The sequence below is a fragment of the Dendropsophus ebraccatus genome, chromosome 11 (genome assembly GCF_027789765.1).
Source record: "Dendropsophus ebraccatus isolate aDenEbr1 chromosome 11, aDenEbr1.pat, whole genome shotgun sequence".
Classification (NCBI taxonomy): domain Eukaryota; kingdom Metazoa; phylum Chordata; class Amphibia; order Anura; family Hylidae; genus Dendropsophus; species Dendropsophus ebraccatus.
The window spans coordinates 27,896,314-27,923,177 of record NC_091464.1 but is presented as its reverse complement, the minus strand read 5'-3'; the positions used below and the strand labels follow the sequence as shown (position 1 = coordinate 27,923,177).

Genomic DNA, 26,864 nt, shown 5'->3' with positions numbered 1-26,864 from the left:
ATGCGTAGTGGGTACATAGCCTAACAGGGGTGCGTATTGTACCACATGTTCAAAGGTCTGTATATAAATGCAGTGCATAGGAAAACAGAACAGGCAAACTAAAAAATGGCCCATAACAAACCCGTTTTTGATTATCTCCCTACTGTGTGTTTCTGTAGGATTCATGTGGAATCTGACATCTATTAGTCAGGAGCATATAGAGGCACGGAATGGGCCCTTAAAGGGGTATACCTTTCCACGCTCCCCTGGTGTCATCCAACGCCATCTCTAGGTCCCCGGCTTAACGGTCCTGCCTCCACTTCTGAGATGGACTTATCTGGCAGTGACAGCCTGCTCAGCCAATCACTGACTGAGACAGAAGAGCACCGCGGCCTGTGATTGGCTGAGCGGGCTGTCACTCGCCTTGGAAGTGGAGGCAAGAACATTTAGCCAGAGACCCGAAGATGACATTGGAGGACATCGGGGGGAGTGCAGAAAGGTAAGAATAGGCTGTCTGTTATGTTCTCTCCACGGGCAGCAACATATTAAGGGTAGCTTCACATGTACCGGATCCACAGCGGTTTTCACGCTGCGAGTTTGCAGCTGAATGGGTCCCATCAGCCAATCACTGCTGCCGTGCACTGATTGGCTGATGAGGAGCGAGGGGAGCCAGGAGAGTCACACACAGCCACAGTGCCTAGTAGGTATGCTTGGGGCCGGGGAGGTTAAAGGGGCCGGGTCCCATTCAGGCAGCGGATTCGCTGCCTGTATGGGACCCATTCAGCTTCACACTACAGGATCCACACCGGATTTCGCTGCAAACTCGCAGAGTGAAGTCCGCTGCAGATCCGATACGTGTGAAGCTACCCTTAAAGTGACTGTACCACCAGGCCCAGGCTGAAGCACTGGAGGAGGGCCGACCCACTCTTAGTGGGAAGAAACTCCAGCCCCTCAATGACGTGACTCCATTAGAATCAATGGAACCCTATCATAGAGGGGCTAGGGTTTCCTCCCACTAAGAGTGGGTCGGCCCGCCTCCAGTGCTTCTGCCTGGGCCTGGTGGTACAGTCACTTTAAGGTTATGTTTCAGCAGAATACCCCTTTAAAGGCCTCATCCATACATCCTCTGGGAGGGGCCTGACTAGGGGATTACCAGTAGTGTTGAGCTGATATGTCAAGTGCCTTATTCTCATGTTCCACGCACACAATGTAAATACGGACGGTGTACAGTGGAACGGATTATCAGAACACCCAGCATCATGTATCAATATGATGCCAGGAGAGCCAAAAGTGTTTAAATCTTTGCGGGACTGTACTGACACAACTGATAATTCTTATATTCCGTTCCACGGCACACCGTTCGTATATAGGGCATGTGTATGGAGTATGGAAATAAGGCCAAACTGTTCAGGTTCTGCAACGTTCTCTGAACGCTCAGCCTTTGATTCCCTGTAGCTGTAGAAGTTGAATACAGCCCTATGGCTGCCAGGAAAACATGGGGTCCCTAGGGCGGCATCCAACTTCGAGTGTTCAGGTTCGGAGAACATTGACAAAAACGAATAGTTTGATAGGTCCGCTCAACACTGATTACCAGGCAATGTGTCAGTAAAAAAGGAGGGCACAGGGATAGTGTATCTGTATGTTGTGTGTATAAGACTGACCCATTGGACTGAAATCAATGGGTCCTTTCACAGGATCCTGATTTACTGACAAATAAATCTGATGTGTGCATGAGTCCTAACAATGAGCCCATGATACCAATATCAAGTATATGGGCATAGAAAGAGTAATCTCTCTGATTTGCCAGTCTATGGGATACAGTGGGTGTATAAACTCTTCCACTCTCTTATAGCTGTCATCAGGAAGATCAGGATTTAACCTAATGGTCAGCAACAAATGCAAACCCCGATTCCCACAGATCAGTGACCAGATCGCTAATGTAGAGCTGACAGGGATGTGTATGTAGTGTGTCCGTATTATATAGGGCTGTGTATGTAGTGTGTCCGTATTATATAGGGCTGTGTATGTAGTGTATCCGTATATATAGGGCTGTGTATGTAGTGTGTCCGTATTATATAGGGCTGTGTATGTAGTGTATCCGTATATATATGTATATATGTCTGTGTATGTAGTGTGTCCATATTATATAGTGCTGTGTATGTAGTGTGTCCGTATATATAGTGCTGTGTATGTAGTGTGTCCGTATATATAGGGCTGTGTATGTAGTGTATCCGTATATATAGGGCTGTGTGTGTAGTGTATCCGTATAGGGCTGTGTGTGTAGTGTATCCGTATATATAGGGCTGTGTATGTAGTGTGTCCGTGTTATATAGGGCTGTGTATGTAGTGTATCCGTATAGGGATGTGTATGTAGTGTATCCGTATATATAGGGCTGTGTATGTAGTGTGTCCATATATATATATATATATAGTGCTGTGTATGTAGTGTGTCCGTATATATAGGGCTGTGTATGTAATGTGTCCGTGTACACAGCACTGTGTATGTAGTGTGTCCGTATATATAGGGCTGTGTATGTAGTGTGTCCGTATATATATAGGGCTGTGTATGTAGTGTGTCCGTATATATAGGGCTGTGTATGTAGTGTGTCCATGTACACAGCACTGTGTATGTAGTGTGTCCGTATATATAGGGCTGTGTATGTAGTGTATCCGTATAGGGCTGTGTATGTAGTGTATCCGTATATAGTGCTGTGTATGTAGTGTGTCCGTATATATAGGGCTGTGTATGTAGTGTGTCCTTGTACACAGTGTGTCCGTATAGGGCTGTGTATGTAGTGCGTCCGTGTACACAGGCTGTGTATGTAGTGTGTCCGTATTATATAGGGCTGTGTATGTAGTGTGTCCGTATAGGGCTGTGTATGTAGTGTGTCCGTATAGGGCTGTGTATTTAGTGTATCCGTGTATACAGGGCTGTGTATGTAGTGTGTCCGTATTATATAGGGCTGTGTATGTAGTGTGTCCGTATATAGGGCTGTGTATGTAGTGTGTCCGTATATAGGGCTGTGTATGTAGTGTGTCCGTGTACATAGGGCTGTGTATGTAGTGTGTCCGTGTACATAGGGCTGTGTATGTAGTGTGTCCGTATATAGGGCTGTGTATGTAGTGTGTCCGTATATAGGGCTGTGTATGTAGTGTGTCCGTGTACATAGGGCTGTGTATGTAGTGTGTCCGTATATAGTGCTGTGTATGTAGTGTGTCCGTATATATAGGGCTGTGTATGTAGTGTGTCCGTATATAGTGCTGTGTATGTAGTGTGTCCGTATATATAGGGCTGTGTATGTAGTGTGTCCGTGTACACAGCGCTGTGTATGTAGTGTGTCCATGTACACAGCACTGTGTATGTAGTGTGTCCGTATATATAGGGCTGTGTATGTAGTGTGTCCGTATATATAGGGCTGTGTATGCAGTGTGTCCGTGTACACAGCGCTGTGTATGTAGTGTGTCCGTGTACACAGGGCTGTGTATGTAGTGTGTCCGTATAGGGCTGTGTATGTAGTGTGTCCGTGTACACAGGGCTGTGTATGTAGTGTGTCCGTATTATATAGGGCTGTGTATGTAGTGTGTCCGTATATATAGGGCTGTGTATGTAGTGTGTCCGTGTACACAGGGCTGTGTATGTACTGTGTCCGTGTACACAGGGCTGTGTATGTAGTGTGTCCGTGTACACAGGGCTGTGTATGTAGTGTGTCCGTATATATAGGGCTGTGTATGTAGTGTGTCCGTATATATAGGGCTGTGTATGCAGTGTGTCCGTATATATAGGGCTGTGTATGTAGTGTGTCCGTATATACAGGGCTGTGTATGTAGTGTGTCCGTGTACACAGGGCTGTGTATGTAGTGTGTCCGTGTACACAGGGCTGTGTATGTAGTGTGTCAGTGACGCGGCCGCTGTGTGAGGGGTGAGGGCGCGCTCGCACGTCTCCTGCCCTCCTCGCTGTGGACGCAGCCGGCGCTCCGTGTCCCACGATTGATTGACCTGATAAGGAGCGCGGGGCGGGCCCGGCTGCAGCTGCTGTGGCTGGCACTTGTTTTCCCGGCTTTAACTGTATCACTGCTGGTTCTGTGGGGAAGAGGAATACGGAGTATAGAAGCTTATTTTAGGGAGGAAGACATTCAGCACCTTATATACCAGCCCTGGGGCATAGATATAGCATATATAGCATAGATATATATGGGTTTCCAGGGAAATAAAACTATAAGGCTGATACAATGTGCCCCTGGCATGTGGCAGGAACCATGTACCCCCACCATGCCATCACTAATATGCGGCATGATGTTGTGCGGCTATTAGGGCCTGGTTTTGAATGCATGCAGTGACTGCAGTGTGGGATTTAGAGATACAGATGTGGTGATACTAGTGATCATGACAGACGCCGGGATGAGGTCACATATAGTGGCAGAGATCGATTGCCCGCTTCATGTTTTACCTTACAGGGTTGTCATCCAGAACGACAACCGTGAGCGACAAGTCACTCAGAAAACGGCTGTCTGTAATCCCTGGTGTGAGCCCAGCCTAGGGTCCATTAGACATAGCCGGATGCTCCTCGACACCTGATGCCAAGGCAACCATGGCGGTGACCGGGAGGATTTCTCTTTGGGAATCTCTAAGCGTCCTCTAAAGCCGCTTTCACATGAGAGTATTTTGTATCCATATTACAAGTTTTTTGTGGGCTATAATAGAGAGTTATTGTTTGACGTTATTCACATGACCGTATAAAATACACATGTAACACCCATTAGAGTCTATGCAATACTGATGACTTATTGATGCTATTCCATCCGTAATATGTCTGTAGTTCAGATCCGTATGACGGACATGTACTAACACCTGGCACATTCACTATGAGTTTTACCTGTGACTTTGCACAGGCAAGATCCTAGGTGGATTACAGTACAGTATATGTAGATGAGATTTAAGAATTTTCACTTACATAATATGGAAATTTTCTGCATGGAAACTCACAGTGGGGACCACATAATGAATCTGCTGCCTGTAGACCTACAATCCATCTTCTAAAAGTGGTGCAAAACTCTATACGTAATGACCTCCCTCATTCCCCCCGCCACTGACATATGGAGCTGGTCCCATTGCACAATGCTTCTAATGTTTGGAGTTGGCATGTGTTTTGCCCGCTCAGCCAATCAGTGGCTGAGGCACGACACCGCTGTGACCACCGATTGGCTGAGCATTCAAAACCCCATGTCGACCCTCAAACATAAGAACCACTATGCGATGGGACTGACTCTGTTAGAATACCAGTGATGGGGAGGAGTGAGGAAGGTGAGTATAGGGTTTTAGTTAATGTTTTGCACCAAAAGTATGAAATTGAATAACTCTTTAAAGTGATATTCCCCTTACTGCTCCCCTTACTCTCACTTCACTTCATCGGTGGACAGTGTCACCTAGGCAGGGCTTCAAAGCAGTTGGGCCCCATCTTACTGCTGGGGAGAGGGTCCAGATGTCATGGAGCCCCTACGTAGGGGGCACTGTCCACTGATAAAATAAGCAGAAAGAAGACCAAGTTTTATACAAGTATATATCGAATGTGCAGCATCTAGACTTGTGGATGGTGCGGAGAACCACACGTAGAGTAAAGGGGGGGGGGTGACAATATCACTTTAAGGGTGCCTTCACACATTCCGACTCGCAGCTTATTTTCCACAGAAAATCCGTAAGGTACAAATAAACGCATATAATACGCCGCTGTGGGAATACATTGCCATTGAGTTACATAGTAATCATTATCGCAGCGGATTTCATTGCAATAAGCTCGCAGCGTGAAATCTGCTGCGAGTCGGTACGTATGAAGACACCCTAAGGACTTATTCACACACAACATATTTGGTGCAGACAGTTCTGTAGTTCTGTGACGGCACACATACTTACATGTTACTGTATCCATTCATTTCCAATTGTCCTGTAACAGTTTTCTCCATCGTCCCAATTGACTTGTTTTCACATAGCACATGTCAATAATTAACTTTTCGTGTTCCTACAGTTCATGCGCTATTAACCATCTAGTATGCTCTTAGGTAAAGGATTTGTCGGTAATTTTCAGTTCTGCACTATTAGGCCTTGTTCATACTGGCATCATGGTTCTCGTTGCCCGTGGCAAACAGAAGAGCATAATTTACTGTTGTTCATCCCACTTAAATAGACGGAAACCTGACCAGTCCATATGTCAATGGAATCCATTGCAAAGTGACGTCAGTGTGAACAGTGCCATGGCACTAGTGTACAATTCTGCAACGACTATCTTGCTAGATCTAAACTTCTTGACTAGCTTGTTGAGAATCCACAGCTAAGCCTTAGCTTTGTAGGATTTAAGGTCTAATATCTTGGACGGGGGACATGCTTGAAGATAAAATCATTTAAATCCATAGAGTTATTACATTTCATGAGAAGCAGCTCGGATGGCCTGAAAAGGTGTATGTTCTGGCTGTTCCTATATAGGTCTGAAATCAGAGACGTGCATTTCACTCGGGATTTTATTGCCCTATTTTTTTGGTCTCTAGCCACAACGGTATTGTAGAGTACATGGCAGGGTGAGTAGACAAGATGACCGAATGTAGGATTCTCCCCGATGCATGATTGAGACTAAACCGGTGGAGGGTTCCTACCTGATTTATGGAAAGAAATGAAATATTTATATGGCTTTCAAGTGCAGTCAGTCATCGTATCCGGGAGCAGTGGCGTGTGCTCATAATCCCACATCCGCTGGATGCTGCAGCTTACAGATTCACAAGACTGTGCTGCCGGTGGGCCTTGTGCCCACTATACATTCAGCATCACAAGCCTCAGTTTTTTCCATGCATCAGGGAAATTATGTGTAGTTTACAGATGACCAGTAACTGGTAAAGTATCATAAATTGTCAGATTATCACATGTACGTCTCTGATTTCTTACCTTGTCTGCTCCATCAGATCCTGTATTACATTGGATTGCGTCTGGGGGAGGATATCTCCATAATACAGGGTCCTAGTACTGGTCTGTAGGAAATCAGTGTGCTGTGTACAGACCTCATGTACATGAGGCCTGATGATATTTCCAACACCGGGAGCAATTTTCCTTTTGGAAAATCATTCCAATTGTTGCAGCGATCTGGTATTCTTGTATTGATGCTAATTCACCAAGAGATGCTGACAGCCAAGGCTTCTTTTATACTGAACTATCGGAATACAGCATATAGCAGCTTGGGTACAGGGGCTGTGTGGCTGCTTTAATGATGGTTTATGCACATGTTAGAGTTTTTGCCAGGATTTTCCAAAATGAAGTCAAACCTTCTTTGTTTGGGTGCGTTCACACTACGGAATCTGCGCAGAGAACTTCTCGGGGATTTCACCACTTGCCCCTAGTTTGATCTCCACTGGTCCTGTAGACTTTATTCCATGCTCAGGCAGATTCCGCCATCCGCTCAAAGAAGGACATGTCGGAATGGATGGCGGATGGCGGAATGTGCCTGAGCATAGAATGGAGTCTGTGGGACCGGTGGAGATCCAAGCTGGAGTGCATGGGGGCAAGAGGCAGACTCCATGGGAAGTTCTCTGTGTGGATTCCATTGTGTGAACGCACCCTTAGGGTACAAACCCACACACCGTATACACAGCAGATACGCAACAAATACGCAGCAAATACGCAGCAGATTTGTTGGTACAGATTTGATGCTGTGTTCAGTTATTTAGATCTAATCTGCTGCGTATTTGCTTCGTGTTAGCTGCGTATTTGCTGCTTATCGCAGCAGTAAATACGCTGCTTATACGGTGTGTGGGTTTATACCCTAATGGTGCGTTCACACCTACAGGATCTGCAGCTGATTTTCTGCAGCAGATTTCATTTAAATAACTGAACACAGCATCAAATCTGCTGCAGATCCTGTAGGTGTGAACGCACCCTAAGAGTACAAACCCACACACCGTATACGCAGCTTATTTACTGCTGCAATACGCAGCAAATACGCAGCAGATTAGATGTAAATAACTGAACACAGCATCAAATCTGCACCACCAAATCTGCTTCAAATCTGCTGCGTATACGGTGTGTGGGTTTGTACCCTTATGGTGCGTTCACACCTACAGGATCTGCAGCTGATTTTCTGCAGCAGATTTCATTTAAATAACTGAACACAGCATCAAATCTGCTGCAGATCCTGTAGGTGTGAACGCACCCTTTAGGGTACAAACACACACACTGTATACGCAGCAGATCTGCAGCAGATTTGATGCTGTGTTCAGTTATTTAGATCTAATCTGCTCCGTATTTGTTGCGTATTTGCTGCGTATCGCAGCAGTAAATACGCTGCGTATACGGTGTGTGTGTTTATACTATGAGGGTATAAACCCACACACCGTATACGCAGCTTATTTACTGCTGCGATACGCAGCAAATACGCAACAAACACGCAACAAACACGCAACAAATACGCAGCAGATTAGATCTAAATAACTGGACACAGCATCAAATCTGCACCACCAGATCTGCTTCAAATCTGCTGCGTTTTTGCTGCGTATCTGCTGTGTATACGGTGTGTGGGTTTGTACCTTGAATAACCATTTGTGCAGACCTCATTTCCTTAAAGGGCACCTGTCTCGTGGCTGGAGTTGTCCCACCAACAATACTTGAATAATGATTGGGGGTTTTAATGCTGGGATCCCCCCCACACACACCTCCTTCCTCAATCATGAGAATGGGGTATAAATCTCCCACTGGAATGAAGTGATGGTCACTAGTGCCCACCGCCACTCCATTCACTCTCTATGAAGCTACGGCAAATAGCCAAGCAACATTCCCAAGGACAGTGACTGTAGCTGCAGTGCACATGTGACCGCTGCTTTATTCCGATGATCCTGAGATCTCGGACCCCCAGCAATCATACATTCATCCCCTGCCCTGTGGATAGGGGATAGGCATTGTTGGCGCAACAACCCGTTTAATCTCACGGGGGAAAACCTCTAGTTGTCTAAAATCAATGGACCCTGTGTAATGCATGGACACAGCAGTCCTCCTCAGGGAGACACTCTTTGCAGCAGCTTTCTGCTCTGGCTAATCCCAGTAGGGTTACCACTCTGGAATAAACTCCATATAACTTAAAAGCGGAAATAAAAAAAAGGTGTTTCCGAAGACGTCTCTATAGTGGAACATATTCATATAGAAAGTGATCTGCCACGAAAACCTGCCTTGTGTTCTGGCAAATAAAGGGTCCACACGTTCTGGTGCCCATCCCCCCCAGTAACTCCAATCATGTTGGTCTAGACTAATTGATTGCAGATAGAAGAGCAGAGTAGCACACCAATCACCTCCACCTCCTCCGCAATCATTGGAGAAGCACAATGACTGACAGCATTAGTACATGTGCGATAGCAGCGGAAGAAATATCTCTGCTTCTACTCCAGTGACCCTGTCAGTCACTGCACTCTTCATGGAGTCAGGCAGCCAAGTTATTTGTCTATCATGCTTTTGTTATTAAGCAATGAGGTATAAATGGGACAATTAAAATCCGGGTGTAAAGGGGGCCGGTCAGCAGGTTTCCAGGTCTATTCTGTTTGTCCTGTATACAAAGCAAAAAAAAAAAAAAAAAAAAATTGGAGCTACTACAGAACTTTGTTTTCCCATTGGAGAGCAGTGTCTGGGGCAGGCAGCCACTTCTCTTACGCAGACGTGCTTGACGGAAAGTGGCTGCTTGGAAACAAGGGTAACTAATAAACCAGCTTGTCCTGTCTCTGGTTAGTTATACGCCATCCCAAGACGGGTGAGCTGCCTGCCCTGGGGACAACAATAGACCCGCCTTCTCCTTTCTGTATCAGGCATAAAGAGCCCCGTATCGCATGGACATAGAACAGAATGGTGAAAGGGCTGACAGACCTCTTTCTCTCCATATATTTATATTCACGGAGCGGCCGGTCTCTGAAAAGATCATCCCAGCCAATACTGCAGTACCGACCGGATGATCTTTGCAGCTGCAGAGTTCTGATGTGGGCACATCCGAACTCCCCACTGCACACTATGGAGCATACGGCCGCAGCCGCTCGCTCCATAGTGTGCACTGAAAGGGTTTTCTGCGGCCGCTATTCACTGAATAGCGGCGGCAAAAAACTGACATGTCAGTTTTCTACAACGATGCGAGAGATCCCGGCCGGAGCATATACTATGTGTATACGCTCCAGCCGGGATTCCATAGAAGACCAGGCAACGTATCTTTCCGTAAAAAGTACGGAACTTGGCCTAAGACTTTATCAAACTGTACTGTCTGGAAGTTTCACTGAAGATATCTTACTGGAAGAATACGCAAACTTTGGGTTCCATCTGCATTCAGTAGAGATGCTTAAGTCCATCTGATCCCGAGCATTAAGCATTTGATTAGGGGTGGCTGAAGAAGTTAGATGCAGCCCTACGGAGTCCTAGAAAACATGGATATAGGCCATAGGCTGTATCCATGTTTTCCAGGACTCCCTAGCACTGCATCCAACTTCTTCAGCTAGGGTGGGTTCAGACTGAGGAATTCTCGCGGAAAATGTCAGCCGAATTCCGTCAGATGTCCGCCCGCACGGGCACGCGCCTTTCTAGTGTGAACCCACCCATACTGCTTAATAAATGCTGCACACTCAGGTTCGGATGGACCCAAGCACACTGGAGTTGGGCTCATCTCTAGTACAGTATTCCGTTTTGGTTTTCCGACATTTTGACTGAAGAACAGTCTTGCTTTGAAGAATGACATTTTTCTCTTAGCATTTAGATGTTAGCTGTCCGAAACAGTTCAAAGTGACCATTACTCCAACTTTTTCTAACATGGATAGGCGTCTTTATGGCTGTTCTTAATGCAAGATAGATCATAGTCAAAGAAGACAAAATCCATGGTTCATATGGTACTTGCTACAACTAATCGGAGCAAAGCAGAAGCCTAGCAGAGCAGTAGTGTCCTAAAATGTTGGAAATAAGTATTCTGACCTGCTGAAAATTTGCATGTCATGTGGGCTTCCTCTGGATGAACCAGTTTCCTCATTCACTGGGTCCATGGCAATCATCTGTATATATCATCAAGTATATCTGTATTGCTTTGTGCAGGGGTTGTATATTTAGAACCAATTACAGAATAGTATCTGGTCCTGTTAGATCAGGAAATCCTTTGCTGAGACAAAAATTGCCACTTATTGAAATGGGATGTTATGGATTGTAATGGTGTGTTTACACAGACAGATTTATCTGACAAATTATTGAAGCCAAAGCTGGGAACAGACTATAAACAGGGAACAGCCAGTCCTGGCTTTGGCTTCAATTATCTGTCAGATAAATCTGTCTGTGTAAACGAACCATAAGACACCAGATGAAGCAAGAGGGCGCTCGATCCTGTGGTATATTTTTTGCTATCTGTATAGGTAATGAATGAATATGTATTTAATCATTAGTTTAATGCAGCAGGAATTAAAGGGAGCCTTCAGAGGAAATCATCTGCTGTGTTGGATTTATTTTGGCCATTTCCAGGTGCTTGTTGAAAAATTATTCAGGCCAAATGGCAGATCTTCATCCCAGATCAGGTCACAGATCTACACAGAGATCGATCAGCGATTTATTGGTTTATTCTGACATTAGAAAGCTTTTTATATAATGCTGCCCTGTTGAAAAACAAAATAATAAACATTGTATAATTACCTCTCTGTGCTCCCCTGGTGTCTTGCTGCTGTGTCTCTCCGCCGCCGCTATTTCCGAAACAAACTTGTCTTGTGGGTGAAAGCCTGCTCAGCCAATCAGTTTCTGAGGCGCAGTCCGATCTCAGTCATTGATTGGCTGTTACTCCTGAGACGAGTCTGTCTCAGAAATAGTGATGGGCTGCAATCAGCGGGGACACCGGAGATGCTACAACAGGACTCAGGGGAGCGTGGAGAGGTAAGTATAAGATGTTTGTTATGTTTTATATATAAAAAAAAATCCAACCCCAGATAACCCCTTTAACTTAGGACACTTGAGATCTCAGCCTTCACAGAACAGCCATAAACGGCAAGTCCTCCAGAAACCATCTGTCTGGAATCCTTAATGTAGGCAGCTTTAGACCTGCATCTGTGGCTCCCCAGCCGGATGCTCCCAGTTTGCAATAAATTATAGAACTAAAGCTTTTGACAGGTAATCTGGCCACACCTTACAGTGATGCCTGGGCAAGGCACCAATGTATATATAGATACCAGAGCTACTGCCTGCAGATATTGACTTCCACTATGAATATGACAGACAGACGCAGTATTGTACCCTACTAGAGGTGGCATTGGGGAGTAATAGAAGAATACGATCGTCCGCTTGGTTAGGAGTTGCTGGTCATTTTATCTATCTGTACATTATTCCTGTTGATTTTCATGGTTTATATGGATAAATTGAGGTCTAGTAAGACTGCCTGACAGATATGTCTCTGCTCAACTTCTCCCGCTGGATTGCAACCCGTCCAATCCTGCTGTTTTCCCATGGAAATATAAAACAAAACGTGAAAAACTATTAGGTGGCGTCACAAGTGTGTCTACATCGTGCGATGCCAGCTCCTGAGCTGCAAAACTTGGACGGGTAGGACATTTGTATTACAAACGACTGAGTTTGTGAGTCAACTCCATTTCATATGAAAATCTTGGACAGGCCCGCAATAATCTGGGGAAAAGCTATTGCTCAGTGCGAAACTAGGATTTGTCACCTTTCTGTAGCCGGATAAGCCAGGCAAAAGGGAACCTTGAAACCTCCTCCTCTCCAAACAGGCAGCGGCATAAAGCAGGTCAACAGCCGTCTACACAGACGTTTCTGAAAACAGCCCCACCCCTCGCTCCCCCCCCCCCCCCCCCCATCCCAACAAGTGCTGCTCTAGATGTCAATATCCATGCGAGCAATTCGAGGTCATTCAAGGAACAAACCCGCCACAAGTCACTGGAATTACTTTCCGCGTTATCCAGTTGATAGAGGGGAAAACTTCAAACGCCCCATAGGACAGACTATTTTGTGTGATATATCATACGCTGTTATGGCTCATAAATACAAATGCATAAAGAAAAATATGAAATATTAAGTGTAGTATTATATCTCCACCAGTCAGCCATAACATTAAAACCACCAACAGATGCAGCGAATAAGATGTATTACCTTGTGACAATGACGCCTGTCAAGGCAGGAAGTGAACATACTGTTCTCGAAGATTATGTTTTGGACAGGGGGGGGGGGGGAGAAAGGCAAGGGTAAAGGATCTGGGCCTAAAGGATGAAATTGTGATGGCTGGGCAACTCCAAAATGGCAGGTCTTGTTGGGTGTTGGAAATATGCAGTGATTACTACTTACCAAAAGTGGCCATAAGAAGGACATCTAGTACATTTGTGAGTTGTGGGTACCAAAGACTAATTAGGAGAAGGGTCCATTTCACAGAAAACGGTGTATGGGGCTGCATAACCGCAGACTAGCTGGGCTGCCAGTGCTGACCGCCAAAAGGGCTAACAGCGGGCACTGGAGCATCAAAACTGGACAACAGAGCAATGGAAGAAGGTGGCCTGGTCTTGGCACTCCAAAGGCCTGAGAAAGATGGTGATGAGTTCATAGTGTTGATCAGATCTCAATCCAATGGAACATCTATGGGATTTGCTAAAAAAACAAGTCTGATCCATGGGGGCCGCACCTTACAACATTAAGAGCTAAAGATGCCATCTATCTTATATTAAAACAGAAAATGTCAGTGGAGAGAAGTGTCGGGATGGACTTTCAACACCCAATCCTATTATTGTCAGAGGGAAAAGCTGGTACCAGAGCTGTCTGGCTGCGGTTTACCCCTCCCCATAGAGAACACATGGACATTCATGCATATGGAGAAGCTGGGAGAGAGAACTGTCATCCACCTATAGTTATTGAAAATATATGGGCACCTTTAAATATGAATATACACAACTGGAGTATTTTACACCTAGAGTTCATCTTCTGGACTTTAGACTGTTGCAATATACCAGGGTGCTCTCTTCTAACTAACCATAGAAAATACTTCAAATGGCAAATACAGTAATATCCAATCAGGCATGCCCCGTTCTCAGAATTATAAACCTGAACGAGATAATAATTTCCAGTCAGGTCCCTGGTGCCCCACACTCCAGCCTCAGCAAGTGAGGAGTTCTAGCATTGCATGTGCCATATACCAGCGAGTGCTATTCAGTCACAAGGCAGCGGATGTGGCAGCTTCCAGTAATACTTGCCACTCCCTCCTCCCTCCCTGGGGCTGGTGCGTGGGTCACCAGGGACATAACAGGTTCTCTAACAGAGACAGTCTTGATATTGCAGTTGCAGGCGATTGCAATAGGTCCGGCTCCTGGCACATATCTGATTTTGTCACAAAAAAGCTGGTCAGACATTTGGCTGTCCATGTATTACAGCGATGGCTCAGGTCTGACAGAATGGGATCACCCCCCTCTATGACATCCATCTTGTGGGCATTGGTTGGCATCATGGGACAATCTGTATTAGTCTGCCCCTGGCTGAATGAAGTCGAATGCCCTCTGTCCTATGGTCCAGTACTAGGGAAGTCTTAAAGCCTAACTGGCTCTGCTTATAGACAGAATCTTAGTGCAGTAGAACTTCTATAGACATGAACTTTTAAGATCACATATACTTAATGATGTTATCTGATTCATTCTATTAGAATAGGACCTCAATGTTAAAAAAGTGGTGGCTTGGTATTGCAGCTCTGACCTATTCACTTCAATGGAATAAAGCTGTAGTAAACTAAAAGTACAAAGCTGTTTCTTTTCCTTTGTGAAAATGGCCCTTTAGGGTACTAAGTAGGGTCTCTGTCTTTTGGTATATAAATTTATCCGTGGTGAATGCTTTTGTAATGGATAGACTGAATGAATTCTTGGCCTATTTGGTCACTGTTAGGCTGTTATGTCATGCAGACTTGGAATGTACATATTGTTGAATCTGTATTTATATTTGCATCCCTTTTCTAAAATATTTTTGTAAATTAAAAAAAAAGAAAATGAAAAAAAAAAAAAAAAGTACAAAGCTGTGCCTGGCAAACAAAGAAGGGGGAACTGGCATTTGCTGGAGAAACCATTCAAACAGCTGATTGGTTACTGTGCTTTAGGTCGGTATTACACGGCCTGACCCCGTAGTGTAAGCAATCACTGATCTGCCTCGCTTACCGATTGGTTTATACTTACCTATTCTGCCCCAGTGTTTTTTAGCCTTTTGCCCGTGTTCTCTGCTTACCGCTGACGCTTCTGGCCCCATCTCTTCAGTACAGGCTGCTTAGCCAATCACTAGCCAGATGGGACAGCCCTGCAGCCAGAGATTGGCTGAGCAGCTTGTCACTTCACTGAAGAGACCGGAAGTGTCAGAGGTGAACATGAACATGGGTGAAAGGCTACAGGACAACGGGGAAGAATAGGTAAGTATACACTTTATTACTGTCTACAGCCATCGGCCGGCGGATGATTATTTTTAAGAAAGTTTAAACGACAACAATCAGCCAAAGATTGTCTTTTTGGCTGATCATTATCTTTATTACACGGAGCAATAATCTGCCAACTCGGCCTGATTCGGCAGATTATGGCTCTGTGTAATATGGCCTTATCCCCCATACACCTTCAATAACTGATGGGGAATGATCACCGGCCCTCCCCAGACATGCGAATATTTGGCACGGCTGAGCGTTCCTGTGTTCTCTATGGGGAGGGGTAAGCCACAGTGAGAGCGCTCTCTTTGTGGCTTATCTCTCTCAACAACGGGGTTGGCCGTGATTTTTCATCATGCCCAACCCCTATCACCACCCACATCATCTGTGGTGGTTTTTCTAGAGACGGAACCATACACCTGATACCGGTGGCGGGTTCAGCCGACATAAGTGCAAGGCATATGAGGACCTTTAGAGTAGGGATGGTCCGAACCGAGTTCGGTTCGGGTTCGTATGAACCCGAACTCTCGGTAATGATTCCCGCTGTCTGCCCGCTCCGTGCAGCGGGTGGATCCAGCGGGAGGACCGCCTGGAAAACTGGGATACAGCCATAGCCATAGGCTGTATCCCAGTTTTGTAGGCGGTCCTCCCGCTGGATCCACCCGCTCCACGGAGCGGGCAGACAGCGGGAATCTGATGCCGAGCGTTCGGGTTCATACGAACCCGAACCTCAAAAGGGTTCGGACCATCCCTACTTTAGAATCAGAATAAAGATAAAGATAACCTCTTTATCCCCCACATTCCAATCGAATTATTGATACACACTGTTATAAAACCCTATATCATACAGCAGGATACCACTGAATACAAAGGCCAAAAGCAGCTAAAGCTGCCAAACACGTTGGATTGGGCATGTCTTGTATCGGTATTAGAGCTTTAAAGTGTCACTGTCATCATAGAAAACTTTTGAGATGTCATAGAGAAATGTCTAAAGTTTTGATCGGTCGAGATCAGAACATTCATCGTACCAATCGTCAGAATGAGCGGGGAGAGGACCGTGCTGCAGCGCGTCTGCTCCCCTCTCTGTGTCAACATAATCAGTTGGGCTCCATAGACTTACATTATGAGCCCGACTGATGACATGGCACAGAGCCGGGAGAGGACCTTCTCCCAGCTCGTTCTCTTGATCAGTACAGGTCTGAACACTTAGACACGCGATTAACGATCTCAAACGACCGCTATTGCGAAAGACCTGAAAACGTTCACTCATTTCCATGGAGCGATAATCGTTACTTATGATTGTATTTGCGATCATTTTTTCTTCGCTATTGCGTTCGTATCTACTGCGAACGATCAACTGACGTCTTATTCAATGCGATTGTTTTGCGAACGAGCAACGATAAAAATAGGTCCAGGTCTTATAAAGTGATCAACGATTTCTTGTTCGTTTGTTAATCGATAACTGCATTTCAACCGAATGTTTATCGTTTAGATTCGAACGATTTAACGATTATCTGAACGATAATCGTCCGGTTGAATAGGACCCTAAGTCTAATGCTGGAATGAAAGGTATCAGGTTCTTATGATGTCTTCTTTTCAGGCTTGTAGGTCCCTGGTTGGGCTTAAACTTACCGCCATATTACACTTGCCTGAAACCGGGCTTACATGTCCTAACTTCCCCTCCTGCAAACTTTCCCTCCCCTCCAGGATTGCCACTAATCCTCTCCTTCCTAAGGCAATAGTAACCATGCTGCACGCTTGGCTGATCACATTGTGCCTGTCTGTGGTGGAGTTGGAGAAGATTGCTGAGAGCTTAAAGGAAATCTGTGCCCCCCCTCCCGATCACCTACCGAGCAGGCAGCACCCGTGGATAAATAACAGTAAAAGCATTTGGGACATACCTTTATTGCCTGTGTCTATGTTTGTATGTTAAAAAAAAAAAAAAAAAAACGCCTTCATTTGGTCAAAGAAGAGAATGGTTTATTGATATCCTAACCCAGTAGGCAGTCAGGGGGTAACAGGCTCGCGTTAAGCCCAAGGTTATGAACTCCCATAAGGGCCTCTGTCAAGCTTTCCAGTGTTTTTGACAAGTATAATATAATTCTTGTAATCAGGAATACGGAATACCAAAAATTCGTCACACCCTATTAAAGTTAATGGGGTCCCAGGTGACCATTTGTGTCTGACGAACGTAAGGCTGAGTAGAATAGCAGTCTGGCAGGTTGCAGTCTTACCAAATGTTTTCTTTGGGAGCTGCGCAGCACCTGGTGTGTCCGCCCACCTATACCTCCTATTATAGTCATAGCTGAATGGAAGCTTTGGGCTTCTTAGGATGCAGTCACTTCATTTTTTTTTAAAGGGAAACTAACAGCAGGTTAGAAGGATCTACCCAGCTGTTATGTCCCCATAGGACAGGAGACACTGGACACTACGTGGCTGTCAGTACAGTAGCGCAAAGATTTAGGCTGATTTGTAGCTTCCAGTATCATAATAAATCATAATGCTGGAAGCTCCATGCCTCCGGCCGCAGTATGGACTGTAACCAGGGAACGTGTGAATGCCCCCTAACTCCGCGTCTCCTGCTCTATGAGATTCTTCTACCCTGCTGTTAGTTGCCCTTTACGGATTACACTGAGATATAGGTCAACATTCTGTCAAAAAAAAAATGCAGACATAAAGCCCGGCGTGTTGCTGACAGGCCCATAGACTTCAATTGGCCAAATGTTTTCTGTGACTATTAGAGATGAGCGAACCTGTAGCATGCTCGAGTCCATCCCAACCCGAACTTTCGGCATTTGATTAGTGGTGGCTGCTGAACTTGGATAAAGCCCTAAGGCTATGTGGAAAACATGGATATAGTCATTGGCTGTATCCATGTTTTCCAGACAACTTTAGAGCTTTATCCAAGTTCTGCAGCCACCGCTAATCAAATGCCGAACGTTCGGGTTCGGATCGACTCGAACCTGAACCCGGTTTGCTCATCTCTAGTGACTATGTTTGGTCCAATTCCTCAACATAGAGGGGGAGATTTATGAAAGGGTGTAAATATACACCTGGTGTAAACTGCCCACAGCAACCAATCACAGCTCAGCTTTCAGCTCTGGTAAAATATAAGAAGAGCTGTGATTGGTTGCTGTGGGCAGTTTACACCAGGTGTATATTTACACCCCTTCATAAATCTCCCCCCAACAATGTCTGTGTGGGATTCCACTACACAGACAGAGTACATGGCAAGAAGTTGACTGTTCGTAGTCTTAGCTGCTGCCATTATCGTGTATAGGATTCCACCATGTGGATCCGTTTATCTTAACGTCTTAGGCTACATTCACACATCTGTAGTGCAGCCAGTGACCGTGGACCCGCGGCCTGCACTACAAATGTGCATCTGTAGTGCTCCGTGCTTCACAGAGCACTACAATGCCGCTTCATTACCATAGCGCTCCGTGCCGCAAAATGCAGTTCCCATTACATGTTCTTTTTTTTTTTGCGGCACGGATTGTGGCCCCGTATACACGTATGGACATGTGAACGGGACCATTGAATACCATTGGTACTATGTTCTGTCCGCAATTGCGGACAGAACAACAGACGTGTGAATGTGGCCTTAGACTAAGGGTCCATATACACGGAAAGAGTATCTGACAGAGATTTGAAGCCAAAGCCAGAAACAGACTATACACAGAGATCATGTCATAAAGGAAAGCCTGAGATTTCTCCTCTTTTCAAATCCATTTCTGGCTTTGGTTTCAAATCTTTGGCTTTCTGTGTAAATGGACCCTAAGGGCCCTACTACACGGAGCGATAATTGGCTGAATCGGGCCGTTTTTCTCTCCTACTAATAGAAACAACGATCAGCTGATGAAATGATCAAACAAATGATCAGCTGGACCTAAAATCGTTGGGCGCCAATCTCGTGTAATAGCGAAGCGCGGCCAACGGCTGACGATTACCCAAACACCTGATCCCTAACCTTTCCCTGTTCCCGGTCTTCTCTCCTGTACTCCGCAGCTTCCTGGTCCTGGCGTCTGCGCCTTCTGTCATCTGACAGGCTGCTCAGCCAATCGTGGCGGTCTGGTCCTGCGATTGGCTCAGACACTGCTGTTGCTGGGAAGCTGTGGAGCCCTTGCTGCACGATTATTGGGCCGTCTAATGCTGTGTTTACACGGAACGATTATCGTGCGAATTTCGCACGATAACGATCGAATTCAAATGATAATCGTGCGTGTTAACACGGCGAACGATCAAGCGACGAGCGAGAAATCGTTCATTTTGACCTTTGAACATGTTCTCAAATGGTCGTTTGCAAAAAATTTGCAGATTGTTCTGTGTAAACAGTCGTTCATCGATTTAACCTATGTGCGAATTATCGCTACGTGTAAACCCGGCATAACGGGTCCAGTAATAGAGAGTTGACCTAGCAGATCACTATCTAGCAGATTGGCGCCCGTTGACTAAAATGATTGGGCCAGATTATAGTTGGCATAATCGTTAACGATCTCAAACGACCGCTATTGCGAAAGACCTGAAAACGTTCACTCATTTCCATGGAGCGATAATCGTTACTTATGATCGTATTTGCGATAGTTTTTCCTTCGCTAATGCGTTCGTATCTACTGCGAACGACGTCTTATTTAATGTGAACGATTTGCGAATGTTTTGCGAACGAGCAACGATAAAAATTGGTCCAGGTCTTATAAAGCGATCAGTGATTTCTCGTTCGGTCGTTAATTGTTAACTGCATTTCAACCGAACGATTATCGTTTAGATTCGAACGATTTAACGATAATTGAATGATAATCGCCCGGTGGAATAGGGCTCTGAACAGATCTTTTATCGCAGATGTGAAGGCAGCCATAAAACAATATTACATGGCCTGGCGGGCCAGCGTTTGCCTCCCCCTTGTTCCCTGCTCGCCGCACCGTGCTATTACCGGAGCAGCAGGAGGTGCCGCCCGAACGATCCTTATAATGTCTGGGCTGCCCACTGATGTCAGCTGCCCCCACTCCTATTACAGGGAGCGACCTGCATCATCCATGATACCATGTGTTACCCCTGTTCTCCCACTGTAATAGGCTCTTTATAATGTATAGGAGCAGCCCCCCAGCCGTGCCCCCTATAGACTAGTAGCAGACAAGAGCCTCGGTCACATTGTGCGGCTCCCGGGGGCTCGTGCGGCTTTGCGGGCCGCAGCATGACGGTGTCGGGATACGAGGTGGTTACGAGCCTCAGGCTGCGAGCTCAGTGTGAGAGGGTTAACGGGAGTGAAGCGCTCATGTAGTGAGCAGGGAGAGGTGTTGGAAGCTTAGCTGCCTGCAGCTCTTGTGAGGACTCTGAGGCCATAGACAGTGGAAACTGGAGGCTCGCCAAGCTGGAGAGGGAGGAGAGCGGCGAGGGAGGGCGCGGGCGGCGGGGACGGGAGAGAGCCCGGAATACACAAAGACGAGCGCACACCCACACACGGCCCGGGGAGCCCGCACATCAAAGGGCCTCACCACAGACTGCTGCTGTCACACAGAGAAAGCCGAGCCCCGGGACACAACCTACAGCGGCTGCACAACACCGTCCACCGGCCCAACTGCTCAGTGCAGGGCAAAGTACATGAGTGCTGGAGAGGGGCTATAAGTGTCCTCTCTGATTCTGGGAAAGCTGGGTGACCCCTGTACCGGAGGCCCATGTGTATCCTGGTACAAGGACAATGGCCACTTACTGTAATGTGCTGGAGTGCCCCTGCTCATGGACCTATAGGTATAGAGAGGACAGAACCCACCACATACAGGAGAGATAACAGCCAGGGAACGATCCGTGACAGATGAGCCCACAGATCCCATCCCCCTCCCGGATACGTTTTATCACAGTCACAGATTACAACGCCTCTTATTAGCAGGCACTGGGTCTCCCTATGTAATCCCTATGAGCGGCCTCATCCATGTGCCGGAGGACCCTCGGGGATGATAGAGATCTCTCCGCAGGAGAGCCGTGCAGGGGCTCAGCGCAGCCGGAGCAGGATTTCCTTTCTTCTACAAGCCCTCTCTGGCTGCTCTCCTATTGCAGTATATACGGTATTCTCCGCGTTCACATTCAAACGAATCCCGGAGCCAAGCGAGGAAGTTCAAGGATTGTGTGAATGCAAATTCTTCTGGTAAGAAATCACCCGGGATGGCTGCAGCGTGGAGCAAATACGGGAAGGTCTCGCGTGGGGCTCGGGGGCTGCGGCGTCTGCACCGGGGATGTGGGAGATAGTCTCATAGTGCTGTGCGACATTATCCCCCCTCCCCCCCTGCGACATTTATATCAGGGGGATTAGTGATGGTGCCTGTGGGGGAGACCTCCTGCGACATGCGTCTTATCATGTGTGTCAGAGGATGGAGACAAAGCCGCCCTGTGTGCATGCGGCGCTACTTTCCTACTGTACTGACTGGCACCTCAGTGGTATCTAGGGGCCCCAATGTACTGACTGGCACTTCAGTGGTATCTAGGGGCCCCAATGTAATGACTGGCACCTCAGTGGTATCTAGGGCCCCAATGTACTGACTGGCACCTCAGTGGTATCCAGGGGCCCCAATGTAATGACTGGCACCTCAGTGGTATCCAGGGGCCCCAATGTACTGACTGGCACCTCAGTGGTATCCAGGGGCCCCAATGTACTGACTGGCACCTCAGTGGTATCCAGGGGCCCCAATGTACTTACTGGCACCTCAGTGGTATCCAGGGGCCCCAATGTACTGACTGGCACCTCAGTGGTATCCAGGGGCCCCAATGTACTGACTGGCACCTCAGTGGTATCCAGGGGCCCCAATGTAATGACTGGCACCTCAGTGGTATCCAGGGGCCCCAATGTAATGACTGGCACCTCAGTGGTATCCAGGGGCCCCAATGTAATGACTGGCACCTCAGTGGTATCCAGGGGCCCCAATGTACTGACTGGCACCTCAGTGGTATCCAGGGGCCCCAATGTACTGACTGGCACCTCAGTGGTATCCAGGGGCCCCAATGTACTGACTGGCACCTCAGTGGTATCCAGGGGCCCCAATGTACTGACTGGCACCTCAGTGGTATCCAGGGGCCCCAATGTACTGACTGGCACCTCAGTGGTATCCAGGGGCCCCAATGTAATGACTGGCACCTTAGTGGTATCCAGGGGCCCCAATGTACTGACTGGCACCTCAGTGGTATCCAGGGGCCCCAATGTAATGACTGGCACCTCAGTGGTATCCAGGGGCCCCAATGTACTGACTGGCACCTCAGTGGTATCCAGGGGCCCCAATGTACTGACTGGCACCTCAGTGGTATCCAGGGGCCCCAATGTACTGACTGGCACCTCAGTGGTATCCAGGGGCCCCAATGTACTGACTGGCACCTCAGTGGTATCCAGCAGATCCCATTGTAAGTCATTGGGATCCGTCTGCCATCATAGTTTGCGTCATATATGGAAAGCATGAAGCAGATGTGAGCGGAGCCTGGGGGCTATAGTAATGTCATATTCCCGTTGTGTTACTACCCTGCACCTGGGAGAATGGTAAGTATGCTGGTACTGATAGGGTGAGAACGGTAAGTATCCTGGTACTGATAGGGTGAGAACGGTAACTATGCTGGTACTGATAGGGTGAGAACGGTAAGTACTTATCCTGACAGAATGGTAAGTATGCTGGTACTTATCCTGGCAAAATGGTAAGTATGCTGGTACTGATAGGGTGAGAACGGTAAGTATGCTGGTACTGATAGGGTGAGAACGGCAAGTATGCTGGTACTGATAGGGTGAGAACGGTAAGTACTTATCCTGACAGAATGATAAGTATGCTGGTACTGATAGGGGTCAGACCCTGCCACTGGCACAGTATATGGCACCTGAGCATAGTGGGAGTCTAGCAGACAAGCCTTGGGGTCAGTGGTGGTCCTGATGATGTGAAAGCCCCAGGGCATACTGGGAATATACCATCAATACATCCTGGGAATATACCATCTATACATCCTGGGAATATACCATCTATACATCCTGGGAATATACCATCTATACATCCTGGTAATATATCGTCTATACATCCTGGGAATATACCGTCTATACATCCTGGGAATATACCATCTATACATCCTGGGAATATACCATCTATACATCCTGGGCATATACCATCTATACATCCTGGGAATATACCATCTATACATCCTGGGCATATACCATCTATACATCCTGGGAATATACCATCTATACATCCTGGGAATATACCGTCTATACATCTGTGACTGATACATTGCTCTCCACTAGAAACTCTATACCAGTATCTGTGGCGCTGGTGGTGACTGGGCCCCCTATAGACCTGAAGCCTGGCAGGTTGTGATGTGATGCCAGTGTGTGCCCAGCCTGGTACAGCATGGGACCATGGCAGGTTACAGCATAGATGGCGGCCAGTATGAGCCCTGCATTATCTGCTCTAATGTAGGAGGAAGTAAGAAGCCCTCCAGAAACAGGACGATCACTCCAGAAAACGGCTGCAATTGTACTGATGAGTATCGGCTATTGTGGGGATCAGTGACAGAGAACCAGAGGAATAAGGCCAGGTTCACACTGCAATACAGCGATACATCACAATAGGGCCCTGTTCACACTTGCATCCTTTAGGACAAAATAACGCAGCGTGATGTGCTGAAACCCCTGACGGAAACCTGATGGGGTCACGGATGGTGGATACCGCACCACTGTGCCCTCATTGTTCTTCCCCTATGAGGGTGAAGAACAATGAATAAAACTCTGATGTGAACCTAGACTAATCAATAACACCAATATCGCGTTATGTGTGCGGTATTGGATGGTGACATCCCTTATTGTCCGATGACATCGCTATATTGCGGTTTTCCGGACAGTCCATGTGGTGTGTACAGGTACATAGTGTGTATGGCGGCCACATCCCCGGACACCGCGCACAGTCTATTCTCGGGCACGTGGGTGACCCCGTTTCCCGGCAGAGACAGCGAGCATCCCGGGCGGAGGACGGGGCCGTTACAGGAAGAGAGATTACACGGAGGAAGAAGAGATGGAAAGAATTAGCGCAGCCTCCGCCGCCGCCGCGTGTGTAATGAGGACATGATGGGGAGACAGGCAGGAAGAGCGGGGGGGATGGGCGGAAGGTAATTGCCGCCTGTCTGGGGAGTGTCAGCGGGACATCACGTCTCACAGAGAGAAGAAGCGGCAGCAGCCGGACACGGAGCTTGTCACGGAGGACGGGGACGGTGTCACATTCTCCCGAGCACGTGTGCGCCATTATCAGCGGACATTACACGGTGCGGCTCCGTGCGCTGCCGGGCTTCCCCTCAGCACCACAGCCGCCGCCGCTCCCCCAGCTAACACCGGGGGAGGAGAGGGAGGAAGCGAGAGGGGGAGGGGGGCTGGCGCTGCTCCTGCTGCCGCCTCCCACCGCTCATCTTTCTTCTTTCCTGGGGGCTTCGGAGATTGACCTCGCTAACCCACCCCCCACCCAGCGCCTCCTCCCCCTCCTCCTCCCGGGGAGGGCCGGATCATTCTCCTCCGCTGTGCGCACCCGCCCGCCGACACCGCTGCTGCTGCTGCTGCAAATAACAATAATAAACTTTAGTAGGTCCGCGGCGCGTGAGGAGAGAGGAGCGCGGAGAGCGGCGCTGTGACGGCGGGAGCCCCGGACTCCGGGAACAGGACGCCACACTCGCGGGATTATATATATATACACTTCTCCGGGAAGGATGCTGCGGCGGGACTGCCGTACTATCAGCGGGAATTACACGGAGGATCGGTGCCGGACACGGACCTCTGCTGCCTGAGGAAGCTTCGCTGCTGAGGACGGACTAGCCCCGGTGCGCAGGTAGGAGCGGGGTCCGGGGACTGAGCGGTGTGTGCAGTGACGGTTCCCGGGACAGCACTTGTCCGGGATGGCGCAGTTGGTTAGTGGTGACCGGTAGTGCTGTACCGGGAGCGCAGTCCGGACATCACACTTCTATCGCTCTTCTACGGGAAGTTCCCTTTTATGTCTGTTACCGCGGGTCCGTGCTGCGATCCCCACAGTGCGCCGTGTCACCGATCACCGCGATCCCCGGGGGGGGGGGGGGGGGGGGAGATATCGGGGAATGTCCCGGGGGGCGCAGCCTGTGTCCGGAGCGCATGAAGTGTGCGATACGGAACTGTACGGACTGTACTGTATGTATGGTATATGGTGATATCTATCGTGTAGGTGATATTTACTATATACAGATTCTATACGTACTGTATAGATGTTATATGTACTGTATAGACGCTAGGATACTGCTGTATTGAGGTTATATGTGCTGTATAGGGGATATATGTACTATATAGACGCTATGATACGTACTGTATTTTACGCTATATGTACTATATAGACGCTATGATGTGTGCTATATAGACGCTATGATGTGTGCTATATAGACGCTATGATGTGTGCTATATAGACGCTATGATGTGTGTGCTATATAGACGCTATGATACATACTGGATAGACGCTATATATACACTGGACGCTATGATACTGCTATATAGACGCTATGGTATGTGCTATAGACGCTATGATATGTGCTATATAGACGCTATATGTGCTATATAGACGCTATGATACTGCTGTATAGAGGCTGTGATACTGCTATAAAGATGCTGTATGTGCTATATAGACGCTATGATATGTACTATATAGACGCTGTGATACTGCTATATAGACGCTGATATGTACTATATAGACTCTGATACTGCTATATAGACGCTATCATATGTACTATATAGACGCTATGATACTGCTATATAGACGCTATGATATGTACTATATAGACGCTATGATACTGCTGTATATACACTATAATATGTGTTCTATAGACGCTGTGATACTGCTATATAGACGCTGTGATACTGCTATATAGACGCTGTGATACTACTATATAGACGCTGTGATACTACTATATAGACGCTGTGATACTACTATATAGACGCTGTGATACTACTATATAGACGCTGTGATACTACTATATAGACGCTGTGATATGTGCTATATAGACGCTATGATATGTACTATATAGACGCTATGATACTGCTGTATAGACGCTATAATATGTGTTATATAGACGCTATGATATGTGCTATATAGACGCTATGATATGTGCTATATAGACGCTATGATATGTGCTATATAGACGCTATGATACATACTGGATAGACGCTATGATACTGCTGTATAGACGCTATAATATGTGTTATATAGACGCTATGATACTGCTATATAGAGGCTGATATGTACTATATAACGCTATGATACTGCTGTATAGAGGCTGATATGTACTATATAGACGCTGTGATACTACTATATAGACGTTGTGATACTGCTATATAGACGCTGTGATATGTACTATATAGACGCTATGATATGTACTATATAGACGCTATGATATGTACTATATAGACGCTATGATACTGCTATATAGACGCTATGATACTGCTATATAGACGCTATG

At 47.0% G+C, this 26,864-nt stretch overlaps 1 protein-coding gene across 6 annotated transcripts in view; it reads left to right on the top strand.

Moving 5' to 3' along the window:
• BCOR (BCL6 corepressor) overlaps positions 1–26,864 on the top strand; it is a 160,223-nt gene that overhangs the window by 92,766 nt on the left and 40,593 nt on the right. The window contains exon 1 of one of the 6 annotated variants that reach the window (XM_069946023.1): positions 21,504–21,528. The exons of 2 other annotated variants lie outside the window; for them this stretch is intronic. The gene's annotated coding sequence lies outside the window, so the exon portion shown is untranslated. Of the gene's footprint in view, positions 1–21,503; positions 21,529–24,869; positions 25,217–26,864 lie in introns of those variants that run through there. 3 more of the 6 variants (XM_069946020.1, XM_069946024.1, XM_069946017.1) reach the window with 3 other exon arrangements.